Genomic DNA, 11,636 nt, shown 5'->3' on the forward strand with positions numbered 1-11,636 from the left:
ATGGTAGTAAGTCATACTGGCCAGCAGCGTAACTAGTAAGAGTAGGTAAGAGATATGTACAGATATAAATATAGTATTAATATGTACAGTGATACAGGTATAAAGACACTATGGTAGTAAGTCATACTGGCCAGCAGCGTAACTAGTAAGAGTAGGTAAGAGATATGTACAGATATAGATATAGTATTAATATGTACAGTGATACAGGTATCTGTAACTGCATGCTTCAGACACTGTGTAACAGTAGGACACAACACAAGACAAACGTATTTTCTCTGGTCTGCATCCCCTTAACAATTGTGTGTATTGACTAGTGTACCCATTCTGCAATGTGAATAAAACTATAAAAAAATATAGAGTGTTTTGTGATGAATGTACTGTACATAACTATCAATAGACTAGCTAGCTATTTGTCTGTATCTCTTTCACTGTAATTTTTTTTTTATCTATTCTATTCTACTATTTTATTGCACTGCACTGCACTATTCTATTTTACTCTGACTACTGTAGGTTCAGTGATGAGCCGGTGCAGGTCTTTGATGCCCCTGTTAAAGAGAGAATGGACTCTGTTTTGCCCATGTGTAATGATAGTTTGTTGTCTGCGAGCCATATGCAGATTTTGCCTAGTTCCGAGCTGAGGGCTTTTTCAACCTGTAACTTGTTCTTGTTTACATCAGGGTCCCACTGTCTGGAAATATAGTAAAATTATTGAAGGCCCCTCACAACCAACTTGTGCACATGCCCTAGGCTGCCAAAGATAAAAACTAGGAGTTTACATCTGTAGCCTAGCTGTGAGATCCAATGTAATAAAAAAAAGTCTGCTACGTCTTGCTATGTTGTGTTTCAATACAGTGGGTACAATACAGTACAGCTCAATACTCAGTCCCCCATTTTCAATTAATCATGACACTGCGGTGGCCAGGAGCGCGCAACAAGATGGTATACATTATGGTATATGATTTATGAATAGTATATTCCACTATAGCAGTATATGGTGTGCTGTACATTTGAATCTAATCTAATTTTGAGAGTGCAAATGTAACAGTAAAGTACTGTCTATCTGTATGTCGTGTATGTCATATATGTTACGATGAATTGAAAATGGGGGACCCTGATGTAAACAACCAGTATGGCCACTACAATACTGTAACAAAAATGAGCAGAAGTATTTCAATTATTAGACGGAATGCCTATTTTTTAACAGACACAGCTACTGTACCAAGCAAGTCATACAATCACTCGTTTTGTCACATCTGGACTACTGTCCAGCAATCTAAAAAATAGTAAGATAAAATAGACAGAGTAAAATAGTGCAGTGCAATAAAATAGTAGAATAGAATAGATACAACTTATTTTTTTACAATGAGAATTTTATTACCATTGCAGAATGGGTAAACTACAGTCAATACACACAATTGTTAAGGGGATGCAGACCAGAGAAAGACGTTTGTACATTGCAAAGTTCATCCTTCCTCTGCAGAGTTCAAATAAAGCTGACTTGACCTGACTTGAAAAAAACAGTGTTGAGACACCCCCCCCCCCCCACCATCAATGTACAGCCCCCCACCCCACCTACCCACCTATTAACACCTCATCAAGGAGAGGGGGCAGGGAGGTGTCGGTCACAGTCACAGTACGGTCACAGTTCCATCCTAGAGGCTAATCTTTCCTGTGACAAAATGGCATCCAATGTAATATATTCCATAGTATATTCCACTACAATGGGTACAATACTGACCAGAGAAAGACTTTCGTCTTGTTTACATCTACTATTTTTATTATTGTCTATTTAAAACTTAAAAAAAGGGGTGAAACGATACAGCATTCACTTTACGGCCTATAGGGATATTTTATTTCAATTCTCTGTTAGAAAAGAGAAATATTAAGCCCTGTGCAAGGAATAATATGAAAATGTGCCATTGAATAGCCTGTAGCTAGATATGACATTTGGACATGACATGTTTGTCCTCCATAGATACAGTAATTGAATGGAAATTGTATTAACAGATTGCAAAATGGGTACAATACAGTACAGCTCAATACACACAATTGTTAAGGGGATGCAGACCAGAGGAAGACTTTCGTCTTGTTTACATCAGGGTCCCCCATTTTCAATTCATATATATAATGACAACAGTACCGATAGGAGATAAGATAAGATAAAAAACTGAAGAATATTGATCAGGCCAGAGTTACATTATTATTTCAGGTGTATTCTCATCAGAAGCCATGGAGAACTATAAGTCTTTAGAGGCATACCGCTTCTTTGTCTCTGGTTGGGTAGAAACCGTGTTCCACCGGAAACTGACAAGGTGCACCTTGTTGCGGGCAGATGTCAGACCATCCTACAGAGTGAATGATGATCCACATCATCCTTGGGTGGCCTTAGATGGCACGGGAAAGGTGGTTGCAGGTCACTGTGACTGTATGGCAGGGTGAGTTATACAAAATAATATTTTTTAAATAAAAAATAAATAATAAAAAGAATGTTGCCACAAATTTACCAGTGTTACCCACCCAACAGGAGCAACAGGCGGCCAGCAGCACAAGCACTCCAGTCTACTGCTTGTGTAAAACAACAGAATCAGAGAGCATGGTTGGCTGTGACACCTGTGATGACTGGTTCCATCCCAGGTGTCTAAACCTCAAAAGGCTACCGAAAAGCAAGACATGGTATTGCCCGGAGTGCAGAAAAAAGAAAAAGAAGTCTAACCCTAACTAAGTTGCTGTACTCTGTCGTCTACTCTAAGCCATCCTATATTGTCAAAGTGGGCAGGGGTGAGGTGCGTTCTAGGAGTAAGGTCAAGCAGTAGTCTGACCAGTTTGTTTTGTGATGTTTGTAATTTAGTTTTTAGCCCTTTTGAAGTTTTATGTTATGGCTTCCTTCTTGGAGAAAATGTAGGTCTGCCAATGCTGCTGTTATGCATATGTTATGCATTGTTGTGCATGTTGAAACTTGAAATAGCACTTTTGTATTTTTGTATATAAAAAAAATAAGCATTTTTTACATGCATTGTTGTGCATGTTGAAATTGTAGGCCTGCCAATTGATGTCCACAGATGAAGCGGTCAAGGAGCTTGACTCGACCTTGGTTCTCTGTTGGTCACCATCCTCCTTGGCTGCATCCCTCTCCTCTCTGAGAGACTGCATCTCGTCAAACAGAGACTGCTCAGTGATGGGAGGTGTGGCTGCTTCCTCAACTTGGGCTGCTGCCTCAACTTGGATGTCTTGGCTGCAACGTTTAGTCCTCTTGTGGGGAGTCACTTTAAATGAAATAAAAACCATACTAATAAGAAACTGCAATTTAGGAACCCATTGATTTTGGCACATAACTGAAAACTAGATGATATCACTTACGATGGTATGAAGAGGAGTTCCTTTTTGCACGCCGCTCATGGCGACTGATGTTCGTTGACGTAGATGGTGTAGACTGTGATGTTGAAGGGAATACAGATGGAATGTAGTCTGGGTGTGTTTGGTCATTGACCTTTGCACCTGAATGAATGAATGAATGAATGAATGAATGAATGAATGAATGAATGAATGAAAACGTTATTAACAGATTGCAGAATGGATACAATACAGTACGGCTCAATACACACAATTGTTAAGGGAATGCAGACCAGAGAGACTTTCGTCTTGTTTACATCAGGGTCCCCCATTTTCAATTCATAGTGACATTTGTGACATACTCAACATACATGACATCATGACATTTATGGCATAGGGACATACATGACATACAGGTATATAGTACTGTTACATTTGTGACATAATATGATATGCAAATATACAGTACTGTTACCCCATAGATCCTGACAGAGAGTATATACATATGACATGTATATTACAAGCAATACGACTATTCAATAACAAGTCCTTAGAGCAAGGACAACAACACTGAATGTGATTGATAAATAGTATACTAGTAACATATAAAAATGAAAAAGGCATGTAGGCTACACTGAGAATGGACTATTATGGGGAAGTAGCTAGCAGAGACTGCTAGCTAATCAATCAATCAGCTAGCAGCTAACATCTGCTGTTTACAGCCTCACAGCCAATACAACTTAATTTACTATATAAATATGTGTTCCTTATTCTCACCTGTTATGAAATGGGTAGAGCAGACATACGTAGAATTTGACTTGGGGGACCAGGGTCTGCTTTGGTCGACTCTCCCGTCTGCTCTACCCAGTCAAAGGAAGTTGACTTCGAGAATATACAGTACTGTTTACAGTATGTGTACAAGGGAAGACTACTCGAAATGTGTTGTTTTCTTTGTGCATTAAGCCAGTCAATTTGCTCTTTGTATGGGATTATAACGGAGTTGTTCTTGTTTGTGTGCTCCCCTCGCATTTGGCGATCAATTGGACTTGAAAACAGCAGTGACCACCACTCGTTAGATCATATGAAACAGTAGCCCCTGTCACGTCACGTAAGCGGCAGATAAAACAGTGAAGATCAGATCATTTAACTTACCACTTAATCCAACGTTCATTCCCCACAGCGTCTCCGGTGACCCGAACACCAGCCAGTATTTACCCTGGTCGATTTGGTCGTCAACTCCTGCACTGTTCCCGGCACACGCTGCCGATTAAGGGCACGTACTTGGTCCTCAATAATGGACATTAGTGGACAAACCACTAAAACAATGGGGTTTACGTGCCATTTGGAATAGCCATAGGTCTTTGCTGTAGCCGGTATTTTTGTATTTCCGATTCACATTTAGGAGGCATAGCAAGTTCGGTTGTCTCGAAGGAAGGATATCATTCCAACTTGACTTTGACTTTGCGCCTCCTGGCGGCACAAAACAGAAACCGCACCCACCCTAATAAAACCATTTGACAAGAGCCGTTAACGGGCGGCAGAGGGCGTTGAAACGGCGGTAGGAGGGACCTCAATTTGCAATGCTGTAACTGTACTCTTCTGCTGTTCGGCATCTTGAAGACTGCGTTCCTCAATGGTAGGCCAATGCTGTAGTGTCCCTCTGTAAGTTTCACGGACTGCGACACCAGTTCCAGAAACTGGATGTCGTCCCTCGACTTCTCAAACCGGTCGTCTTGACACTCTGGAAAGTCGTTCTTGAACTGTTGACTCCAAACTTCATCTAGTGTGGCCACGGATGTGCGGTTGGACGTGACTTGTATGAGTCCACTGGTAGCTTCATGGCCATCTTCTCCTCTGAGGGGGCCATTGACAAACCAGCCCAATCGCGTTTTCACCGCGTACGGCCCTTCTTCCACGCTGGGTACCACCTGCCCTGGTTCCATTGCCTTGGGTACGTCAGTCCCGATGAGAAGGCCTATCTCTGCCTGGATCTTCGGTATTTGCACTTCACTGAGATGGGGCCACTTATTGACTTCCTCTTGCAGTGTGATGCTCTGTTTACGAGCAGGTATTGACTTCTGAGAGAAGGTGTTGGGTAGCTCTAGAAAGTTGTCACTATCCAAGCTACAGACTTCTAAACCAGACACCATCTGGCTGCTCACAACCTGCTCGCCTCCCATGGTCTTTAGCAGGATACTTGTCTTCCTGCCGGTGACGTTAAGCGCTGCCATTAACTTCTCTGTGCAGAAAGCGACGTTGCTGCCTGGGTCGGGGAACGCGTAGGTAGCCACCATCTTGTTGCCTTTCTTGGCTTTGATGTGGACCGGAACGATAGCCAAGATGCTTCCAATGTTGCCGGCCCCAGTAGCTCTGCAGGTCCTCGTTTCTGCATTGATGCATCCACTGACCATAGAACTGGCTTCGCCCTCTTCTTCCCTGGCCCTGTGCTTGTACGGAAGCTTGGCTGTGATGGCACGCATATTTGATATGCTGTCAAGCTCCTGCATGTACTCCACGTCAGCCCTAGCGTTGAGGCATCCAGTGAGATAGAGGCCAAAAGAGTGGAGCGCCTCTCCGTCATCGCACTTGATAGTAGGCCAGTTCAGTGTCTTGTCTATATACGCCATTGAGATCTTGTATCCATTTCCAAAATGCTTCTTCAAGAGCCTTCTTGCCTCGTGATAGCCTCGCTCTGGTTCCATGTGAAGACAACTTCTTATCAGCTCTCTTGGCTGTCCATCCGTGTACTGCTCCATGAAGTACAGCCGGTCTCTGTTACTATCTGTCTTGTCCTCCACTCCGTGTTCAAAGGCCCTGATGAATAGCCTGTACCCCATAGGGTCTCCCTTGAATATAGGAATCTGTTGAGGGGGCAGAGTAACATGGTATTGTTGCTTCACTGGGAAATCCACCATGGCTCGTTTGGGCTCTTGTTGCGGAGACTCTTGTTCCTTCTGTGTAGCACCGCCAGGTGCTCTGGAGCTGCTACTGTAAGCAGGTTCTTCTATTTCCGCTACGGCCTGGGGAGTAGGCGTAGCCTCCTCGGGAGCTTGTGATACGAAGGAACTCTTTTTCTCTAGGTGAGAGTTCCTTCCATCCCTACGGGACACTCTGGATGAGGCTTGCTGGCCCTTGTACTCTTCCAGTACTTTGCACTTAGCCTCCAAGGCAGCTAAAGCAGCCTGGACCTGTGACTCCTCTCTCTCTGCTCTTAGCTTAGCTAAGAGCAGAGCCTCATTCGCCTCCTGTTCCTCCTTCTCTGCTCTTAGCTTAGCCTCCTTAGCGAAGCGCCGAGCCTCCTGTTCCTCCCTCTCTGCTCTTAGCTTAGCCTCCTTAGCGAAGTGCCGAGCCTCCTGTTCCTCCCTCTCTGCTCTTAGCTTAGCTAAGAGCAGAGATGTCGTTTTTGTTTTAGAACGGAAGCCTGGGCTAGCAACTCAGCCCTCTCTAATTCAGCTTTCAGACGCACACATGCTGATGATGTTCTGGAAAATGTAGTGGATGGTGCTCTAGACCCTTTCTTTTTTACGACGCCGGATGCACTGTCTTCAGGCCTGACCTCATCTTGGTGCTTCCTAGACTCCGCTATACGCTGATGCACCTCTTTCATCCATGTGTCAGCCTTTACTGTGAAGTTGTAAAATGTGTCAGCCTTCGGCGTGAACCATTCGTCCTGATCTTTCTTCATCTCCTCTTCTGATGTCTTGCTTATGTTTTTGCTTAGGGTCGCCTGGACTGAGGTATTAAGCGCACAGAACTCTCCGAATAGCCTGTTGAATTCTACCAATCTTGTCTGTACACCTTCCAAGTTACCGTCGACATCCTCCTCCATTAATCGATTCATCTTATTCATGTGACCAGTTAGCTGACCTAACTTAGCTCTCCTCTTATGGATGGCATGACGGACATCTTCCTCATAGACCTTTTGTGTCATCTCAACCTTCTTAGGTTCCGACATTTTGTTGTTATCCTTCTTTCAGCGCTCCAGTAGTTCGTGTTGATTCCTTTTTCCTTTTGGAACAGAGTTTTCTTACTAATATGAGGGCCGACGATCCACTCTACTGGTTAAATTACTTACTTGTGAGTAGTACGTTCGTTGATAAAGAAAAGTAATGTCCACAGTGTAAAGCAAAGATATCCAAATGGTTTATTTCTCCCACAGCGAAGTCTTTCTTTACAGAAGTGGTCCTAAATCTACTTTCCTAAATATTCACGTCACTACTACAAGTACTACTACAAGGTAAGTAATTTAACCAGTAGAGTGGATCGTCAGCCCTCATAGTTAGCAATGTGGCTCTTAAAATTAGGCTAGTTATTAACAAAACATATAATTTTACCCGTTGCCCCATATGCAATTTAATGGAACAAATTACTGGTAAACAGGAAAGGAAAACCTTTGCCATAGATGAAAAAAAATAACAGGTTTTTCAAAATGAATTGTCATCAAAACTATTTCTGGCTGTTCAAGATTCAAGAGGTTTATTCATCACATACATACACAAGACATATTTGATAGACTGTTTTGTTATTTTATACTTTTACTTTTGTTACTTAACTCATTCACGGCCACTAGCTTTCGCCATCTGCACTGTTTGGCGCCAGCGTTAATGATCATTTTTGCTATGTTTGCAGACCCATCGTGTGTTCTGTATTATGGAGACAATAGTATGGCTAATTTTACAGGCATTGTTCATAGTCCATTACTGACTAATCAGCAAATTTCTACAACTGTAGTTTATTACACGCTACATGCTAAACAGCGCCCCATTTCCGGAATAATCCAGTCTTTTTCCATAGATCGCAAGATAGGACGCATTATATGCAATAAGCCTGAATCGTTCTGGTTGATTCCCTGAAACCCAAAATACTCCCAAATCAAAGATATATAACATGTACATATGTACCTTCACAAAATGATCCGATCGTTAGAAAAAGCTTGGTTTATGTCCGGTAAAGTAAGCCACTGTGATTGTTACAGAAACATGTTTCAGGTTCAGTAAAATAGACATAGGGGGTCCTTACCTTAGCCAGAAGGTACTCCAAAAAGAGTAATTCCAATGATCCCATCGGCGATCGCGATCACTTGTTTATATGTAATTACACGTGTTTACGGGACACTATAGGTTTTGAGGCGAGCAGATCTGCTAGCGATTACTTTGCAGGAGCTCCTCCCCCTCAGAGTGAGTGTTGATAGTCCATTTCATTCATTGCCTCTCCTGTTCCCTTTGTATCAGAGTTCAAAAGGTAGTCGATACTGCCACCTGGTGATATTCGATCGTCATTGCAATTCCAACGTAGGTAGATGAATCATAGACACCTAGATGGCTCCGGCTGACCATATAGAACGGGGATCAAAGGAAAATATCAAAGGATCAAAACCCGAGTACTCGGGTTTTGGCGCTCAACCGCTGGCGAGATAACCCGACTATACTCGGGTATGGCCATTAAAGAGTTAAGTAGCCTACATTTTAACACCAGATTAATACTTTTGATACTAAGGCGAGACACCCCAGGTGAATAGGCAAATATAAATGTTTCCTCTAACGCAGGAGACGCTGGGTTCGAGCCCAGCTCTCGGCGTTGCTACCGGCTGGCCGGTCGTTCATACTAACACAATTGGCAAGTGTTAGAGGGTGGGAAAGCCGGTGGGTGGGGATTTGACGTTGTGGACAGCGACTCCTACAGGTCGGTTTGGTGACGCCGGTGCGACGGAAGCAGGAAGTAGCGGGGGCAGCGTGAGCCTCCCACGCGTTACTCCTGCGGTGAAAAGATGCGACAGGCTGCCTCCTCGTGTACCGGAGGGGACACGTGATGCAAGGCTTCTGTCCTCACTACAACCGACCTGTGGGAGGCATAGTCTAGCAATGTCAAGACAGGGGAGGGAAGAATTGGACAATACGAAATTGGGATGGGAGAAACATTTTAAATGGGGAGAAAAAGTGGATAAAAAAAAGAAATAACAGACATTTTGTTGTTTATTTTACTTCATTTTGCCTGATTGCATCCCTAAATGTGCACATATTTAATGGGAAAGTGCCTCATTTGCATATATAAACATAGAATTCAGAAAACTTGCAATATATTTCTTCTTAGTTTATATGTACATAACAAACTGGGAAAGTTTCATAGTGATATTCAATTTATTTTTTTGCCTATTAGGGGGTACAGTAATCAGTTGTGTTGAGTTTGTTACTACACTGTTTGTAGCCTCATTATTATTATGTTATTATGTTATTCAGTTATCAGGCATGTGTTTAGGTTGTCTATTACTAATGGTTTGATTAGGTATTGTGTTTGTAAATAGCTGTTTCAAAACAAAATGTATGGCATTTTACAATACAGAACTTTGAAGGCGTTTTCCCAAAAATGAGTAGGAAGACGTGCATCGCTCTGCTATAGCTACACAGTCAAATTCGCAGTGTCAAATTAACACTTAAAGAGTCGAATTTAACACTATTACAGAGTGTATATGACTCCAACTACGAATAGTGTTAAATTGACTCTTGCTACTGTGATACAATTTTTGAGTTAAATTAACTCTAAATAGAGTACAAATTTAACACTCGCTTACACTGTATAGTGTTATTTAAACTTAACACTATAGGTTTAATAACACTTGAGAGTGTAAATATTATTCTCAGAAGTGTTGATAATTTACTCTTCTGTGATAACAAATTAACTCTGATTGAGTTGAATTCCAATGCTCATTAACACTGCATTGCGTTATTAAAAGTTAACACTGAGGTCAAATAACTCTGCTGAAGTGTTGATATTACACAGTACTGTGTTGATAATTTACTCACTTGCAGTGAAAAAACAGCTCTGAAAATAACACCCATTAACACTGCGTCAATGAAACCGGACACTATATTGGTGAAAATAAACCTCACTGGTGTTAATTTTACACTTAATTTACCCTTGTATAGTGTGAAATTACATTTACATACAATATACATTAAGTAAGTAAAAATCACAAATGACCACAAAATAATGAATTCAACAATTGTATTGTTTGTCAGGCAGGGTCAGGCAGGCTTATAAAAAAATAAAACATAAACAACAATTACATTGACCTCAGCAGGTCTGCATAAAGTGCAATATGGAACAATACTTTGAGCAACCTGTGGTTTGAAGTAACACAGCTGATTTATATCCAACACCTTTACAACTCCGTCTGGATGCAGTAATAAAACAATCACATTAGCAGGTCTGCATAAAGTGGCAATATGGAACAATATACTTTGAGCAATCTGTCGTCCGATAATTCATTTGAATATCAAATGGTTTGAAGTAACACAGCTGATTTATATCCAACACCTTTACAACTCCGTCTGGATGCAGTAATAAAACAATCACATTGACCTCAGCAGGTCTGCATAAAGTGGCAATATGGAACAATATACTTTGAGCAATCTGTCGTTCGATAATTCATTTGAATATCAAATGGTTTGAAGTAACACAGCTGATTTATATCCAACACCTTTACAACTCCGTCTGGATGCAGTAATAAAACAATCACATTAGCAGGTCTGCATAAAGTGGCAATATGGAACAATATACTTTGAGCAATCTGTCGTCCGATAATTCATTTGAATATCAAATGGTTTGAAGTAACACAGCTGATTTATATCCAACACCTTTACAACTCCGTCTGGATGCAGTCTGACCTTAAATGCATGGTAATGGTCATCAAAACACATGGTTTCCATCAGTTTTCCACAGAGCAATACACTGTCATCTTTCACAGCAATAGTCTTGATCTTACAAAACACAGGCATCTCAAATGCTACCTCAGTACAGATAATCAAGTCACAGCAGTACTCTGTACCATGATGTTTTATCCACTTGGCAGAAAAAACACTGGTTACATCTCCAAATAAGGAAGCAATCTCTGGACCTTCTTTGAGCTCAACAAGTGCCACCATCTTTCCTGGACCTATGGTTAATCTTTCTTTGGTAAAGGACTCCCGATACATTGCCATACAACTTTGGTGCTTTTGGGCTAATGTCTTTGTAATGTTTTTAAAGCTTTTTAATTGTCTCTTAAAGAAGTTATGTTTAGCTTCATAACGCATGCACCACATGTGCAGAATTGGGCCAATGTTCCTTATATTACGAGGGTAATGTATCATGAAGTGATGCTATGGCAATAGGTTGCTTCTAGGAAATAACTGCTTGAAGAGCCGATGATGATCAGTGATTAAATGTTTGAGATAAATGGTCATGCCATATGACAGGACTGGTGAAAATACAATGTTAACAATCTGTAGAAGCAAAAGCAGAAGATGCCAGTACTTATCATCAGTCTG

General features: G+C 41.5%; 1 long non-coding RNA gene across 1 annotated transcript; it reads right to left on the bottom strand.

The window, feature by feature from the left end:
• Positions 1-2,836: 2,836 nt before the first annotated feature.
• Positions 2,837-4,706, bottom strand: LOC311224032. Its single transcript, XR_014619418.1, has 3 exons — positions 4,483-4,706; positions 3,358-3,495; positions 2,837-3,263 (listed from the first exon to the last, which is right to left on the bottom strand). It is a non-coding gene; the product is annotated as an uncharacterized lncRNA (long non-coding RNA).
• Positions 4,707-11,636: the final 6,930 nt, after the last annotated feature.

This window comes from Notolepis coatsorum, assembly GCF_963971535.1.
Source record: "Notolepis coatsorum genome assembly, chromosome: 2".
Lineage (NCBI taxonomy): Eukaryota > Metazoa > Chordata > Actinopteri > Aulopiformes > Paralepididae > Notolepis > Notolepis coatsorum.